Below are 18,775 nucleotides of genomic sequence, written 5' to 3'. Positions count from 1 at the left end.
GGCTTGCCTCAAGGTTTTTAGAAGCCTTCTTCATATACTCTGCCATCCTGGAGTGGAGGCCAAGTACATAATCCACTATGTCCAGTTTGGGTTGTCTGAGAGGTCTCTCCCATCCTTCCCTTACTAAACACAGGGGTCCCCTTACAGGATGCCCAAACAAAAGCTCAAAAGAGCTGTAGCCAACCCCCTTTTGTGGGACCTCTCTGTAAGCAAACAGAAGGCTGGGTAAAAGGATGTCCCATCTTCGCCTAAGCTTGTCTGGTAAACCTTTTATCATCCCTTTTAGGGTCTTGTTGAATCTCTCCACAAGCCCATTGCACTGTGGGTGATAGGGTGTGGTGAACTTGTAGTTCACACCACACTCCTTCCACATTGCAGTCAAATATCCTGACATGAAGTTGGCACCTCTGTCAGAAATGACCTCCTTTGGAAAGCCCACTCTGGAGAATACTCCCAGTAGGGCCCTTGCCACAACATGAGCTGTTGTGGTCCTTAGGGGTATAGCTTCTGGATACCTGGTGGCATGGTCCACTATCACCAGTATGAATCTGTGCCCAGATGCTGTTTGGGGGTCCATTGGTCCTACAATGTCTATCCCCACTCTCTCAAAGGGAACCCCCACCACAGGTAGTGGTATGAGGGGGGCCTTTGTGGTGCCACCTGATTTGCCACTGGCTTGGCAGGTGACACAGGAGCGACAAAACTCCTTGGTATCTTCTGACATATGAGGCCAGTGAAAGTGAGGGACAAGCCTGTCCAAAGTCTTGTTCTGGCCTAAGTGTCCTGCAAGGGGAATATCATGGGCCAAGGTAAGAAGGAAGCCTCTGAAACTCAATGGTATGACCAACCTCCTGGACGCACCAGGCTTGGGGTCTCTAGCCTCTGAGTACATTAGCCCTTCATCCCAATACACTCTGTGGGTACCTTGAGCATTCCCTGCAGCCTCAACAGCAGCCTGCTGTCTGAGGGGTTCAAGAGAAGGACAGTCTAATTGTGCCTGCCTCAGATCTGCCCTTGAAGGTCCCCCTGTCCCAAGAAACTCAACCTGATCAGGTTCAAGTTCTTCTAGGACAGTTCCTTCAGGGCTCTCAGAATCATCCTCCTGGGAGGGCTGATCCACCACCTGAGGCAGGGGGGAAGGCACAGCCTTGACCCTACTGCTATTTCTCTTGGGTTGTGTCTTGTCCATTGTCCCAGGATCCAGCACTTGTTCAGTGTTAAACTTTTTGGCCTGGACATGTGCACCTATCCCCAGCATTTCTGCATGGGTCCTATACTCCACTTCAGACCAAACTGAAGTTTCAAGATCATTGCCCAGTAAACCCTCCACAGGAAGGTCTGAACTGACAACAACTTTCTTGAGGCCAGTTACCCCTCCCCAGGAGAAGTTAACAATTGCCACACTATGGGAGGTAGTGGCATTGCTAGCGTTGGTCACTAGGTAGTTCTCACCTAGTATGATCTGTCCAGGGTCCACAAAGGCAGGTGTCACCATTGTGACACTAGCCCCAGTCTCCCTGTAGGCCTGAGCCATCCTATCATTGATAAAAGGAGTCTGTCTGTACTTGCCCAGGTTACCGGGGCCTACAGTAGAGGACAAAGCTATGTCCCCATCACAGATCAAAACAGCCTGAGTAGGTATCCTGACTAGGCCAGAATCCTCCTCAGTTCCCAGGGTTAACCCTACTACACCCTTTTGCTGGGAACCACCACTTACAGCTGAACTAGGGGGTACAGTTGCCTTAGGGGCAATGGTGGCTGGGGGCTTATCCTTTTTGATGCACTCACTAAACCAATGTGATTTGGACTTACAATAGTTGCACCATGGTTTCTTTTGGCCATCTTTCTTTTTATCCTTTTTGGGACCACCCTCCCCCTGAGCCTTTTGGGGGCCTGGTGAAGACTTCTGGTCTTTTTGTTTCTGGTCATTACCCTTCTGGTCTGCCTTTTTCTGATCACCGCCCTGGTTCTGGTTTTTCTGCTTAACTCTAGTCCTGACCCATCTATCTGCCTTCTTTCCCAATTCTTGGGGAGAAGTCAGATCAGAATCAATCAGGTGTTGATGCAGTAGCTGGTGTTGACAGTTGTTAAGTATTTGTTCTCTCATGATCAAATTATACAATCCTGTATAGTCCTTAACCTTACTTCCCAATAGCCAGCCTTCCAGAGCCTTAGTGGCACAATCTACAAAGTCAGTCCAGTCCTGAGTCTGTGTCTTCTGGGTATCCCTGAACAACAACCTGTATTGTTCAGTGGTTAGGCCAAACCCATCAATCAGAGCACTCTTCAGGACAGTGTATTTGTCAGCATCCTCATCACTAACTGTGAGGAGCTTGTCTCTACCTTTCTCAGAGAAGGAGAGCCACAAGATAGCTGCCCACTGACTTTGGGGTACCTGCTGTACTTTGCAAGCTCTCTCCAAAGCAGTTATCCATTTGTGGATGTCATCCCCACACTTGTAGGGAGGGACAATCTTGCTCAGGTTTCTATTACCATAGGTCCTGTCTCTATCCTTAGGGATATTGCTGCCACCAGTGGGTTCTAACCCACTTAACTTTTGCTCTCAAGCCAGAGCAAGCTTTTCCTTGGCAAGGGCAAGTTCTTCCCTCTCAATCCTTAGATTAGCTTCCCTCATTCTGGCTTCATGCTCCTTTCTCTGAGGGGAAGTCATTCCCCTGTGAGAAGAGGCATTAGAGATGCTAGAGACATGGGAGTGGATGGATTCCCTTGAAGGGGATCTGTCTCTCCTGCTTCTCTGGTTAAGCCCACTTGGGGGTCTGGATGGGGGGAGCCCATGCAGACTCCCATGTAAGCTTAAGTTAGCCTGGCTAAGTCTTCCTACTTTGCCCTGGCTGTCTACCTCCTCATCTGAAGTCCCACCTGACTCATCTGTAGTGGGTAGACCCTCACCTGTACCTAGGGTACCAGCCTGGGAGGCCCTACGAGCATCATACTCCTCTAGGATCTCTACTAGCTGAATGAGGGTAGGGTTTGCACCCTGTTTCAACTTTCTGGAGGTACACAATTGTCTCATCTCCTGAAAAGTTAGGGTATCATATCTAGAGGGGATCTTTCTCAGACCTACCCCTCCTGAGAGAGAATCTACTTGATCTCCTCCCAGAGACATGATCTAGTGAGGGTGTGGTGTGTGCACCTACCTACACTAGTTGTATCTACTAAACCTCTCTAGTAGTTGTAGTCAGGGTGTGTTAGGCCCTTCAACCTACAACAACTAAGTCCAGTAGGACTTAAGTATGTTAAACTATGTTATATGTACCTAAACAATATCTGTGTGATCTTTCAATTTAGTATCTCAAGATTACAATGGTATTACAACAGCAAGCTCAGATCCCAACCGCTGCTCACCAATGTGAGAAGTTGGCCTGATATATGATGTCACTAATTCTAGTGTACACCTTGTATCAGTCCAAACAACCCTTATGGTGATTGGTTGTAAAGTCAACCTTATAGACCAGCTATCCTAGTGGTAGCATGGACAAGAGCAGTCTTAGGCTAAACTCTGAATGGCATGTGAAGCCAGCTGTGATACCATATATAATCCCTTGAATACCAAATGAAAGGACACCACAACAGATATATATATAAAATAAAGTGTATTTATTCTAGTCAAACCCTCAGCACTCTTTATGAGATTAGAGGTAAGTACAACACAGTCTTAATTAAGCATACATTAAGTCACACAGGTAAGTAATACAGTTAGGCCCTAGGGGCCACGCAAACCATATACTGAGTAAGTGGTATAAGGACCACTGTCACGGAAATAGGATAGGCCTAGGCCTAGGGAATCGCTGGGGCTACACTACACTACCAACAGTTAGGAAGTGGGAGGCCCACGGGATTTAGGTGCAGAGTGGAAACACTCACGCGTAATGCGTATAATCGATAGAAATAGTACAGTTTTGAAATAAGCAGTTTTAGGACACTTCTGAAGCAACTAGGAAGTCGAGACTCGGAAACTAGACCCTAGGATAGTCACTACCCTTGTGAGCACCGAAGTACCCAAGTTACCTAGCCCACGGGCTGCGGGTGCATAGGTGTGAACTTGCGTCGGGTTTCGTCGTGGACTTCTATGGATGCCTGAAGGAAAGTTGCTGACAGGCAGTCAGTGCAGAGTGTCAGGGTTGCTACTCCAGGTATTTCCTGATTCCCAAGAAGGACGGCACATTGCGTCCAATCCTGGACCTCAGAGTCTTGAATTTTTACCTGAAACAGGAGAAGTTCAAGATGCTGAACCTTGCACAGGTTCTTCAAGCGTTGCAACAAGGAGACTGGATGGTGTCGATCGACTTGCAGGATGCGTATTTTCATATTCCAATCCTGAAGCCGCACAGGAAGTATCTCCGTTTCACGGTTGGGTCGCAGCACTGCCAGTTTGCGGTCCTCCCGTTTGGTCATACTATCGCACCTCGAGTCTTCACAAAGGTGATGGCAGTGGTGGCTGCTCATCTCAGGAGGTCGAGGATTCCGGTTTTCCCCTACCTGGACGACTGGATTCTGAAAGCAGTGTCCCCTGAGATGGTGCAACATCATCTGCATGTAACATCTCATGTTATTCGACTTGGGTTTTTCGATCAATGTGCCCAAATCTCACCTGGTGCCCTCTCAGCGCAACCTGTTCATAGGGGCAGTACTGGACACTACTGTGTGTCGAGCATTTCCTCCTCAAAGAATTCTCAACATTAAGGAAATGGTCCCTTTATTCCACAATGGAGCGGTTGTTCCAGTTCTGAAGGTCATTCGCCTGCTCGGTCTGTTTGCCTCCTGCATTCTGTTGGTCAACCATGCACGCTGGCACATGAGGGCACTCCAGTGGTGCCTCCGCAGGCAGTGGTATCAGCACAACGGGGATCTCAGGGAGTCGATCAGGATCTCCAGAGAAGCTGCAGCGGATCTGTCTTGGTGGAGCGTGGGGGGCAATCTGTCTCAAGGAAAGCCTTTTCATCTTCCTCCATCAGTGGCCACAGTGATAACGGATGCCTCCACCCTAGGGTGGGTTGCTCATCTGGGGGATCTGGAGATCAAGGGTCTTTGGTCTCCAGAGGAAAGATTGTCTCATATCAATCTTCTGGAATTGCGGGCAATACGTTTGGTGCTCAAGGCCTTTCTCCCTTCCCTTCGCGGTCAGTCGGTTCAAGTCCTGACGGACAACACTACCGCGATGTGGTATGTCAACAAGCAGGGAGGAGTAGGGTCGTATCGTCTCTGCAGGGAAGCGTTACGGCTCTGGTCCTGGGCTCAGGATCATCGGATTTGCTTGATGGCGAATCATCTGGCTGGGGTGCTGAACGTACGTGCGGACAGTCTCAGTCGGCAGTTCTCCGCTGACCACGAGTGGAGGCTTCATCCGGAAGTGGTTCATCACGTCTTTCGGATGTGGGGGACTCCTCGGATAGACCTATTTGCCACCCGTGAGAACGCGCATTGGCCATCATTCTCCAGTCTCCAGTTTCCGTTGCAGGGGACGTTGGGGGACGCGTTTCAGTTGAGTTGGAGCTCGCATCTCCTTTACGCGTTTCCTCCCATACCCTTGATTCCTCAGGTTCTGAGGAAAATTTGCCAAGACCGGGCCCAAGTTATTTTGGTCGCTCCGGATTGGCCAAGAAGGGTGTGGTACACAGGTCTACTTCACCTTTCATCGCACCCTCCGCTTCGTCTCCCTCTCAGGGTAGACATCCTCTCGCAGTCGGAGGGGCAGGTTCTTCACCCCCACCTCCAGAGCTTACACCTTCATGCCTGGAGATTGAACGGGGCAACCTGAGTTCCTTCTCTCTCTCGCCTGATGTGGTGGATGTTATTTTATCGGCCAGGCGACACTCCACCAAGTCCATTTACTCATATAGGTGGTCTAAGTTTGTTAAATGGTGTGGAGAGAGATCCATTGACCCTTTAAAAGCCCATCTTTTTAATGTGCTTCAGTTTGCTCTTTCCTTGGCTCAGCAGGGCTGTGCTGTGGCCACGGTCAAGGGCTATCTATCGGCCTTATCGGCTTTTCTATGTCTTCCAGATCAGCCGTCTTTATTTAAATCTCTTATTGTACTAAGATTTATCAAAGGCCTTACTAACAGGTTTCCACCTACTCCTTTTGTAATGCCGCAGTGGGACCTTAATCTTGTTCTGACTTTTTTGATGGGGTCTCCTTTTGAGCCCCTTCATAGTTATCCTTTGAGGCTGTTGTCTTTTAAGACGGTCTCTCTTGTAGCCATAACCTCGCCAAGGAGGGTGAGTGAGCTTCAAGCTCTTAGTTCAAAGCCCCCGTTTTTAACCTTACATGCTGAAAGGATGAAAGGATGGTTCTGAGGACCAGGGCTGCTTTCCTACCTAAGGTAGTTACTCCCTTTCATCTGGGGCAGTCCGTTACTCTCCCTGTTTTTATCCACCTCCTCATCCTTCCAAGGAGGTGGAGAGACTTCACCGATTGGACCCAAAAAGAGCTGTGATCTTTTATTTGGTCAGAACGAAGGACTTTCGTTTGGACGATCAGCTCTTCGTGGGCTATGTTGGATAATCTAAAGGCAAAGCTGTGCACAAGCGCACTCTGTCCAGATGGATCATCCTGGCCATCAAGATCTGCTACACCCTTGCTGGTAAGGTTCCTCCGGAGGGTAGTGGAGAAGTGTGGCTCAATGATTAGAGCGGCAGACCCTGATGCAGAGGTCTAGCCCGGGACTAGGGTTCAATTCCCCGCCTCGGCGGGTCTTGGGCTCAAAAATTCCACGGACCTGATAATTCTCGCCTCGGTGCCATTCCAATCATGGAGTCCCACTCTGCAACTCTGGGCAATAGCTTGCTTAATCTCCACAACGGCCCCCACAACGCTAAAGATGCCTGGCCTCCACCTTGGGGGTACCCAGGAGTGGATGCCTCCCAGGGAAAGCCAGGATGGGTTCCACAGCGGTATTCGTACAAGCGCCATGAGACCCTTGCGGGTGAGTAGTGCGCTATACAAGTATCAATTTACATTTACATTCAACTAGAGCTAAATCTTCTACCTCTGCTTTGGCCAGGGGTGTTCCTGTGGCAGACATTTGTAAAGCCGCGACTTGGGCCTCCCTCCATACTTTCGCAAAGCATTATTGCTTAGACTCTGAGATGAGGAGGGAGGGCCACTTTGCGCGCTCTGTCTTGCAGGACTTTTTGGTATAGGAAGGTGGACACCTTCCTCCGGGAGTGGGACTGCTGTGGGAATCTATTCACAAGGTGAGGAATCCACTGGCAATTGTATCCATCAGAAGAACAAGTTACTTGCCTTCGGTAACGCTTTTTCTGGTGGATACAGTATCTACCTGTGGATTCCTCACTGGCCCACCCGCCTCCCCGTTGTCCACCTTTGTATACCTTAAAGGATGTCTTGTTTGACATGTGTTTTACATTGTGTCTTCTTTCTATCTGGTACTCTTATAGGAAATGCTTATGTTCTTTAGCTTTCCTTTTGTATATGTACTATGTATATTTGATTGAATGTTGTATACTGTATATACTTGGCATCTGTTGTTGGTCCACCTGTCGCCTCGGAGGCACGGAAAAAATGGGTGGAACTGACGTCATCACGATGACGTGGCTCTCTTATGGCTCCGGTGACGTCATACGGAGTCGCGAGCGGAGCCAAGGTATTATTACCTCCACTTCGGCGTAGAGAGCTGGGGGAAAAAGTTCAGTGGAATACTGGCGCAGGGGATATTCACAAGGTGAGGAATCCACAGGCAGATATTGTATCCACCAGAAAAAGCGCTACCGAAGGTAAGTAACTTTTTTTCAGGAATGCAAAGGATAAGTGACAAGGTATGAGTCAGTAGGCCTATGTGAGTGTTTTCTTTGTTTCCAGTGCATGCTTTGTTACAATTCTCTAGCTGTAGATTCTCTTCAAATCTACTCGATTCTTTCTTGCCCTGCTTCTTCCCTTGGTAATCTACCAAAATCTGTAAGCTAATACTTCCTGTACACCATTGAAGATCAACTATAGGTCAATCAAATAACCTCATAACTGGCACATAGACCATGTTCTAACTGCTTGGCCAACCGCAATCACCTACAGTTGCCAGATTGATGTAATCTCCAACCTTCATAGCCCAGCCCGGGTTCTTTATCCTTCAGCTTCATTGCCAGGAACCACGTATTCTGTGTCTTTCACATTGTCTTTTCTAAGGGTGCTTTAATGTTCCAAACTCCTCCTTTCCAATCCATTTATCTTTGTCCCCACATCTTCATTATGGTTCTCTGAACATAAAGTGTCCAAATATTAAGTATAAATAGCAACTAATGATTTTGCTTACCATTCCCCATACACTCCAAAAATGGCATTTTCTCGCATAAGTCTTTAGGCAGTGCCCTATGGCTTTCTTACCTCTCCTTAAATTACCAGTCCTCTGCACACCAAACAGATTCACCAAACTGAATCAATTGTTCATCATCCTCTTACATTCCTCTCTGACAGTGACAAAAGTTTTTTTCACCCTGATATATCTGTAGTTCGGTATTTAGAAAATCGGTGATGTGACAACAGCGGAAGTACAGGCTCCTGAATTTTATAGGCTCTATTGTGGGTGTAGGTAGTGGTCTTGCCTAACACTTTATTTTTTATTTTTACAGTTGCCTGACTTGCGCACTTAAGGAGGAACACAAGACAGCAGCCTGGCATTGGTACTGCACCGCATAAATCACACTTCAGGAAGGCAAAAGGTAAGTGACAGTGTATAAGTGGATAGGCCTGTGTGAGTGTTTTCTTTGTTTCCTGTGCATGCTTTGTTACAATTCTCTAGCTATGGCTCCAATTCAAATTTACTTGATTTCTTTATGCCTTGCTTCTTCCCTAGTCAATCTACCAAATATGTACGCTATTATTTCCTGCACACCGCTGAAGATCAACTATAGGCCAATCAAAGAAACCCATCCCTGTCACCTAGGCATGTTCTAACTCATTGGGCAAACTCAACCACATAAAGTTGGCAGATTGACGTAATCTCAACCTGAATAGCCCAGCCTGGGTTCTTTATCCTTATGTTTCAATGCCAGGAACCACCTATTATGTGTCTTTCACTTTGTCTTTTGCAAATTTGCCTCAATGTTCCACCACATGTCCCTCCAATCCGTTTGTCTTTAACCCCAACGCTTCATTATGACTTTCTCCTCCTAACATGTCTTGAGTATTTAGCACAAATAGCAAAAAATAATTTTGCTTGGCCACTCCCCATATACTACAAAAATTGAATTTTTTCGCCTAATTTATTTGGTGGCGCCCTATGGCTTATCAGCACAGAAAACAGATTCACTAAACTGAAAAGAAATTTCAGCATAATTTAACATTCCTCTCTGACAGTGACAAAGGGTCTTTTGGTCCTGTTATATCTGTAGTTCGGTATTTTGAAAGTTGGTGATGTGATAACAGCAAAAGTACAGGCTGGTGTATTTTAAGGGGCTCTGTTGTGGATGCTTGACAATTTCTTTTGGCACCTTTACAGTTGCCGGGCTTGCGCAGTTGAGGAGGAACACAAGACAGAATCTTAGCATTGGTACTTCACCTCATAAAATACACTTCAGGAAGGCGAAGGATAAGTGACAGGGTATGAGTGGATAGCCCTATGTAAGTGTTTTCTTTGTTTCCAGTGCATGCTTTGTTACAATTCTCTAGCTGTGGATCCTCTTCAAATCTACTCGATTCTTTCATAACCTGCTTCTTCCCTAGGTGATCTACCTAATCTATAAGGTATTATTTCTCATACGAAGCTGAAGATGAACTATAGGTCAATCAAAGAACCCCCTCCCTGCCACATAGACCATATTCTAACTCCTTGGCCAACCACAACAACCTACAGTTGCCTGATTGATGTAATTTCTAACCTTCATTGCCCAGCCTGGGTTCTTGATCCTTCTGCCTCATTGCCAGGAACCACCTATTCTGTGTCTTTCACATTGTCTTTTCCAAGGTTGCTTTAATATTCCACCCTTCTCCTTTCCAATCTTTTTATCTTTGTCCCCACATGTTCATTATGGTTCTCTGCACTTAAAGTGTCCCATTATTCAGCATAAATAGCAGTGAATAATTTTGCTTGACCACTCCCCATACACTCCAAAAATGGCATTTTTTGCATATAATTAATTAGGTGGTGCCCTCTGGCTTTCTTAACTTTCCTTAAATTATCAGCCCTCTGCACAGAAAAAAGATTCACCAAATTGAATGACTTGTTCATCACCATTTTACATTCCATCTCCTGACAGTGAAAAAAGGTTTTTCGTCCTGATATATCTGCAGTTCAGTATTAAGAAAGTCGGTAATGTGACAACAGCGGAAATACATGCTGGTGTATTTAAGGGGCTCTCTTGTGGATATAGGTAGTGGTCTTGCTTGGCACTATTTTGGTATCTTCACAGTTGGCTGACTTGCGCAGTTCAGGAGGAACCAAAGACAGCAGCCTGGCATTGGTACTGCGTCTCATAAATTACACTTCAGGAAGACAAAGGATAACTGACAAGGTATGAGTCCGTAGGCCTATATGAGTGTTTTGTTTGTTTCCAGTGCATGCTTTGTTACAATTCTCTAGCGGTGGATACTCTTCAAATCTATTCGATTCTTTCATTGCCTGCTTCTTCCCTAGTTGATCTACCAAATCTATAACCTATTACTTCCCATACACCGCTGAAGATCAACTATATACAGGTCAATCAAAAACCCCCATCCCTGCCACATAGCCCATATTCTAACTCCTTGGCCAACCACAACCACCTACAGTTGCCTGATTGATGTAATCTCCAACCTTCATAGCCCAGCCCGGGTTCTTTATCCTTTAGCTTCATTGGCAGGAGCCACCTATTATGTGTCTTTCACATTGTATTTTCCAAGGTTGCTTTAATGTTCCAAACTCCTCCTTTCCAATCCTTTTGTCTTTGTCCCCATATCTTCATTATGGTTCTCTGCACATAAAGTGTCCAAATAGTAAGCATAAATAGCAACTAATGATATTGCTTACCATTCCCCATGCACTCCAAAAATGGCATTTCTCGCATAATACATTAGTTGGTGCCCTCTGGCTTTCTTACCTCTCCTTAAATTACCAGTCCTCTGCACACACAACAGATTCACCAAACTGAATCAATTTTTCATCATTTCACATTCCACTCTGACAGTGACAATTTTTTGTTTCGTCCTGCTATATCTGTAGTTCAGTATTTAGAAAGTAAGTGATATGACAACAGCAGAAGTACAGGATGGTGTATTTTATGGGCTCTGTTGCGGATGTAGGAAGTGGTCTTGCCTAACACTTTTTTGGGGATTTTTACAGTTGCCTGACTTGCGCACTTAACGAGGACCACAAGACAGCAGCCTGGCAATAGTACTGCACCGCATAAATCACACTTCAGGAAGGCAAAAGGTAAGTGACAGGATATAAGTGGATAGGCCTATGTGAGTGTTTTCTTTGTTTCCTGTGCATGCTTTGTTACAATTCTCTAGCTGTGGATCCAATTCAAATGTACCCGATTTGTTTATGCCCTGCTTCTTCCTTAGACGATCTACCAAATATGTACGCTATTACTTCCTGCACACCGCTAAAGATCAACTATAGGCCAATCAAATAAACCCATCCCTGGCACCTAGACGTGTTCGAACTCATTGTGCAACCTCAATCACATAAAGTTAGCAGATTGACGTAATCGCTTAATAGCCCAGCCTGGGTTCTGTATCCATATGTCTCATTGCCAGAAATCACCTATTATGTGTCTTTCGCTTTGTCTTTTCCAAGGTTGCCTCAATGTTCCACCACACGTCCCTCCAATCCTTTTGTCTTTAACACCACAGCTTCATTATGACTTTCTTCTCCTAACATGTCTTGAGTATTTAGCACAAATAGCAGCAAATAATTTTGCTGGGCCACTCCCCATACACTAAAAAAGTTGAATTTTTTCTCCTAATTCATTTGGTGAATGAATTTTTCATCATCATTTTACATTCCTCTCCTGACAGTGACAAAAGGTTTTTCGTCCCGATATATCTGTATTTCTGTGTTTAGAAAGTCGGTAATGTGACAACAGAGAATGTACAGACTGGTGAATTTAAGGGGCTCTCTTGTGGATATAGGAAGTGGTCTTGCTTGAACCTTTTTTGGTATCTTCTCAGTTGCCCGACTTGCGCAGTTCAGGAGGAACACAAGACAGCAGCCTGGCATTGGTACTGTGTCTCAAAAATCACAATTCAGGAAGGCAAAAGATAAGTGACAAGGTATGAGTTGGTAGGCCTATGTGAGTGTTTTCTTTGTTTCAAGTGTATGTTTTGTTACAATTCTCTAGCTGTGGATCCTCTTCAAATCTAGTCAATCGTGTCATGCCCTGATTCTTCCCTTGGTGATCTACCAAATCTGTAAGCTAATACTTCCTGTACACCGTTGAAGATCAACTATAGGTCAATCACATAACCTCATCCCTGACACATAGACCATGTTCTAACTTCTTGGCCAACCTCAATCAACTATAGTTACCAGATGGATGTAATCTCCAACCTTCATAGCCCAGCCCGGGTTCTTTATCCTTCAGCTTCATTGCCAGGAACCACCCATTCTGTGTCTTTCACATTGTCTTTTCCAAGGTTGCTTTAATGTTCCAAACTCCTCCTTTCCAATCCTTTTATCTTTGTCCCCACATCTTCATAAAGTGCTCAAATATTAAGCATAAATAGCAACTAATGATTTTGCTTACCATTCCCCATACACTCCCAAAATGGCATTTTCTCGAACAATTCATTAGGCGATGCCCTATGGCTTTCTTTCCTCTCATTAAATTACCAGTCCTCTGCACACCAAACAGATTCACCAAACGGAATCAATTTTTCATCATCATTTTACATTCCTCTCTGACAGTGACAAAAGTTTTTTTCATCCTGATATATCTGTAGTTCGGTATTTAGAAAGTCAAGGATGTGACAACAGCGGAAATACAGGCTGGTGTATTTTATGACCTCTGTTGTGGATATAGGTAGTGGTCTTGCCTAACACTTTATTTTTTATTTTTACAGTTGCCTGACTTGCGCACTCAAGGAGGAACACAAGACAGCAGCCTGGCATTGGTACTGCACCGCATAAATCACACTTCAGGAAGGCAAAAGGTAAGTGACAGTGTATAAATGGATCTGCCTATGTGAGTGTTTTCTTTGTTTCCTATGCATGCTTTGTTACAATTCTCTACCTGTGGATCCAATGCAAATGTACTTGATTTATTTATGCCCTGCTTCTTCCCTAGACGATCTACCAAATATGTATGCTATTACTTCCTGCAAACCGCTAAATATCAACTATAGGCTAATCAAAGAAGCCCATCCCTGGCACCTAGACATGTTCTAACTCATTTGGCAAACCCAACCACATAAAGTTGGCAGATTGACGTAATCTCAACCTTAATAGCCCAGCCTGGGTTGTTTATCCATATGTCTCAATGCCAGTTACCAACTATTATGTGTCTTACAGTTTGTCTTTTGCAAGGTTGCCTCAATGTTCCAACACATGTCCCTCCAATCCTTTTGTCTTTAACCCCACAGCTTCATTATGACTTTCTTCTCCTAACATGTACAAATAGCAACAAATAACTTTGCTTGGCCACTCCCCATACACTACAAAAATAGATTTTTTTCTCCTAATTCATTTGGTGGCGCCCTATGGCTTTCATACTTCTACTGAAATTAACTGCCCTCTGCACACAAAAGATTTACCGAACTGAGAAACAATTCTACATAATTTAACATTCCTCTCTGACAGTGACAAACGGTCTTTTGGTCCTGTTATATCTGTAGTTTGGTATTTTGAAAGTTGGTGATGTGATAACAGCGAATGTACAGGCTGGTGTATTTTAAGGGACACTGTTGTGGATGCTTGACACTTTCTTTTGGCATCTTCACAGTTGCCGGGCTTGTGCAATTGAGGAGGAACATAAGAAGACAGCATCTTAGCATTGGTATTTCACCACATATATCGCACTTCAGGAAGGCCAAGCATAAGTGACGGTATGAGTGGATAGCCCTATGTGTTTTCTCTGTTTCCAGTGCATGCGTTGTAACATTTCTCTAGCTGTGGATCCTCTTCAAATCTACTCGATTCTTTGTTGACCTGCTTCTTCCCTAGGTGATCTACCAAATCTGTAAGCTATTATTTCTCATACACCGCTGAAGATGAACTATAGGTCAATCATCAACCCCCTCCCTGCCACATAGACCATGTTCTAACTCCTTGGTCAACCACAACAACCTACAGTTGCCTGATTGATGTAATCTCCAACCTTCATTGCCCAGCTTGGGTTCTTGATCCTTCCGCCTCATTGCCAGGAACCACCTTTCACATTGTCTTTTCCAAGGTTGCTTTAATATTCCACTCTTCTCCTTTCCAATTTTTGTCCCCACGTCTTCATTATGGTTCTCTGCACATAAACTGTCCTAATATTCAGCATAAATAGCAGCGAATAATTTTGCTTGACCCCTCCCCATACACTCCAAAAATGACTTTCTTACCTCTCCTTAAATTATCAGCCCTCTGCACAGAAAAAAGGTTTACCAAATTGAATCAATTGTTCATCTCCATTTTACATTCTTTTCCTGACAGTGAAAAAAGGTTTTTCGTCCTGATATATCTGTAGTTCAGTATTTAGAAAGTCGGTAATGTGACAACAGCGGAAGTACAGGCTGGTGTATTTAAGGGGCTCTCTTGTGGATAAAGGTAGTGGTCTTGCTTGGCACTTTTTTGGTATCTTCACAGTTGCCCGACGAGCGCAGATCAGGAGGAACACAAGACAGCAGCCTGGCATTGGTACTGCGTCTCATAAATCACACTTCAGGAAGGCAAAGGATAAGTGACAAGGTATGAGTCTGTAGGCCTAAGTGAGTGTTTTCTTTGTTTCCAGTGCATGCTTTGTTACAATTCTCTAGCTGTGGATCCTCCTCAAATCTACTTGATTCTTTCATAACCATGCTTCTTCCCTAGATGTTCTACCAAATCCGTAAGCTATTATTTCCTGTACACTGCTGAAGATCAACTATAGGCCAATCAAAATCAAATCAAGCTTTATTCGACTATTTGTGAAATAATCATAAAAGCACAATAAAAACAAGTTAAAACAAAACATATAAAAGTACATTCGCTGAGACAACTGGGTGAGCAAACACAGACATTAGTTAATCATTAAATTCTCAGAATTAAAACCACAATTTACATAAACATAGTTTTTCTACTTGTGAAGACCGACCTTAAAAATGCGGTTACAGATAAAATTATTAGTTCTTCCCCAAGCGATTGCATAACCAAATATGCAGGTCGACATTGACACAGACCTAATGATCTAAGAACATTGAGTATCCATCTCTTCCTTTGAATTTGATAGTATTTACAGAAAAATACAACATGCATTGCAGTCTGAACTGATATCTCATCACATGGGCAACTGTTTGGCACTCCAGATCAATCATTTCTGGCTGGGAAGCTAAGTGATCTATGAATAATGCCCAACCTCAAACGAGTGATCAAAAATCTATCGTCGTCAGGGGTAACCAGTTTTAAATAGGGTTGCATTTTGGGGGAGATCAGAATGTGTTGATGGGCAAGAACTGTAATTTTGGTAATTTCTAAATAAAGTCTAAAATTTTCAACAAAATGAAGACAACTTTGTTAAAAAACTTTCCTGTTTAAATTGCATAAAATAGATGGATTATCAAAATATTCCTGCTGACCCATTTTGCACAAAAAGTCTCTGGCATATTTCAACCAGCCTATACAGAGAACCCCATCCAACCTGCAACAATTGGTAATCAATTGGCGGTTCAAAATGGTCTGCTCCAAAGTCCAGATACGATGCCAGAGAAGAATTGGTTGAACACGAATCTCATCCGTTATATATGGTAAACTAAGTTCCATATGGCAGTTAAAAGTAGAAACACTCTCCGGGACGGCCAATAAGAATTTAAGAAATCTATTTTCCGCCGTCTGTAGAGCGGTCACATCGACATAACCCCAGATGCCCGAACCATAAGTTGCGATAGCAACACAATTGGCTTTATATATTTGAAGTAATTCTGGGGGCGAACTTTTACCCAGTTTCCTGCTAAAGTTAGTCAAGGCTGCCAAAGCCTTTAAGAATAACAATTTACTTGACTGAACAGCCTGGGACCATGTGCCAGTTTGATCAAATAGGACCCCCAAATAGGAGAAGGTATTAGAGCATTCTATATGTTTTTTTCTAGGAGGAACGAGTTGGTGTTCTTGCTCCATACTCCACATTTTAAAATAAAGGTTTTGAAGGTATTGACTGAAAGGCCCAAGTTAGAAATAAAATTAGCAAAACTAGATCTAACTTTCTGTAGGCTAATCGGGGTAGGGGCTATAAGGACAGCGTCATCTGCATACATAAGCGCAGGGAATGAGCGCTTCCCTACCAGTGGGTAGGTCCTGGCATTCATCGATCAAAACCTTTCCTAAGTTAATATACAAAGTGAATAAGAAAGGTGCCAGGACGCGACCTTGTCTCACTCCTCTTCCAATGGTAAAGGGATGAGTGTACTCACCCTCTGCTCCGTAGCGTACTCTGGCCCTAGCCCTGATATAGAATTGTCTCAAAAAGGAGATAAGACTGGAGTCGACTCCCATATTTTCCAGGATCAACCAGAGTTTGTCGTGGATGACGCAGTCAAAGGCCGCGGTTAAATCCACGAACGCCAAATAAAGGTTACCCCCCTTGGCCTTGGTATATTTACCAATGGTAAGATCCAAATTTAAGCATTGATCAATGGTATTAAGGCCTTTACGAAAGCCGTATTGGATGTCGCTAATTATTTGATGGTCATCTGCCCAGTCCTGTAGAGCTCTCTCAATTATTTTAACTGTTGAGTCCAATAATTAAGTTGGCCTGTAACAAGCCGGGTTATGCCTGTCTCCTTTTTTAAAAATGGGCACCAAAATTGATTTGCTCCAAGTTGAAAGAAAACCAAAAGAACTACATGCATTAATTACCTGAGTTAAAATGGGTCCCCAGAACTCAAGATTATGCTTTAAAAGGTCCACGGGTATACTGTCTGGCCCGGGTGCCTTTCCCCCCTTACTCAATGTTATAGCCTCCACGATTTCACTCAATTCAAATTGAAGGTGCGAATGGGAACTTATAAGCTGGGGTTCTTCCCTATCCCCAACCTGATCATTACTTGTGGAGTCAGAATGGCCAATCAAAGAAGCCCATCCCTGGCATCTAGACCATAATAAAACCCTTTAGTCGCAAGTCTGGTCCAGTTCCAAACAATAAGACTGGCCTGGTCTTAGTGTTAAACCTATGATGCAGTGTCTGCCTACCAGAACATTCCATTGTCTGTAATGGTGAGCGCACTCGCTCAGCTTGTTTCCTGGGCTGAGTTGTGAAGCTTGAGTGGTATTGATGTATTTTTCTAACCTGCATTTCTTTTTCTCGAATACAGATACTACGTGTTCATCAATAACCGTATGTATATAACCAAGTGTGCTCTATAGGCGCACGTTATTAGTCTAATTTTTCACCTTAATTTAGGTTTCTGTACGGAGTGGTACACGTGGGGCTGGATCCCATGCTGTCCTGAAGAAAAGGTTAGGGGATACCTCGAAACATGTTGACAAAATAATAGGCAATATAACCACATAACAGTTATATTTTCCTGTTATTAACCCCTTTTTATCTTACCAGCTAGGAGTAGGAATAAATTGTTAACTCACTAGTTAGGTATTTTTAACTAACACAAACACCACTCCCCCAACACTGCACAACACATAGTTTCACACAAAAAAAGTGCTCCTACGTAAATCTCGCAAGTCGTAGCACGCCCCAAGCAGTAGATGCTTGGGATGGCCCCAATGATGAAGCATGTCACCTAGGGGCAACCCTGGGTGAGTGAGGGGACTCTAGAAAAGCATTTTTCTTTTCTAAATTGTTGAGGCTCACAAATTTGGTGAACCCACTGTCTGTTGACTTAGGCTAGATTCTCATGATCCATTATCTATGGATCAATTGAGTGTACTTTAATGATATAGGAGGATGAACCTAGCCTGAATCTCCTTCTCCCTCTTATTCTGAAATGTGATCATGACACTCATGACTTTAAGAGTAAGAGGATTAATCTTTCATTGTACAATTCCTCTAACGTTCCTACTTCTGTTGCTGTAACCTGCAGAAAGTTTGTGAGGATAATTAATCGGTAGTCCTCATAGAGCTACATTATCTTGAGGTTCTATTGCTATGCAAGGCTATACAATTGGATTACGGATAAGCATGCTATTGTATTGAAGCACTGTAGTGAATGAGCCACTTTTGTGGTCTGACACCCTATGATGACCCTTAACCACCACCATTTTGAACTGACTTAAGTGTGTTATGTTGCCCTAGCCTTAATGTAGGATGGGCTTGCATATGCCTGCTTTTCTTCTGTCTTTTAGTGGAATAGTCTTTCCAAGAATAGAAGGTGTGGGATGTTGAGGTGCAGTGTTGTGGGTGGTGGTGCACACATGCTCAATGTTGTATACTGAGGGATTACGTGTATAATGTTATTTGGGTTAGGTGAATTATGACTTTGACCTATTGGCTTTGACGTGGTCTAATGTCATTCTGCCTTCTGACTTTACCTTGCTTCAAACTATTCTGTGTGCACAGTGGTGCTTGTAAGTTGTGTGGATGAGAATTATAGGTGCTAACTACTGCCTTTGACATGGTTTCATGTCATCCTTGCTTTTCTGATTCCATCTTGCTTTGGGCCTTTGTGTGCATTAACTAACTTTCTGTG

The sequence above is a fragment of the Triturus cristatus genome, chromosome 6, assembly GCF_964204655.1.
Source record: "Triturus cristatus chromosome 6, aTriCri1.1, whole genome shotgun sequence".
In the NCBI taxonomy this organism is placed as follows: Eukaryota; Metazoa; Chordata; class Amphibia; order Caudata; family Salamandridae; genus Triturus; species Triturus cristatus.
Note: the sequence above shows the minus strand (reverse complement) of the source record.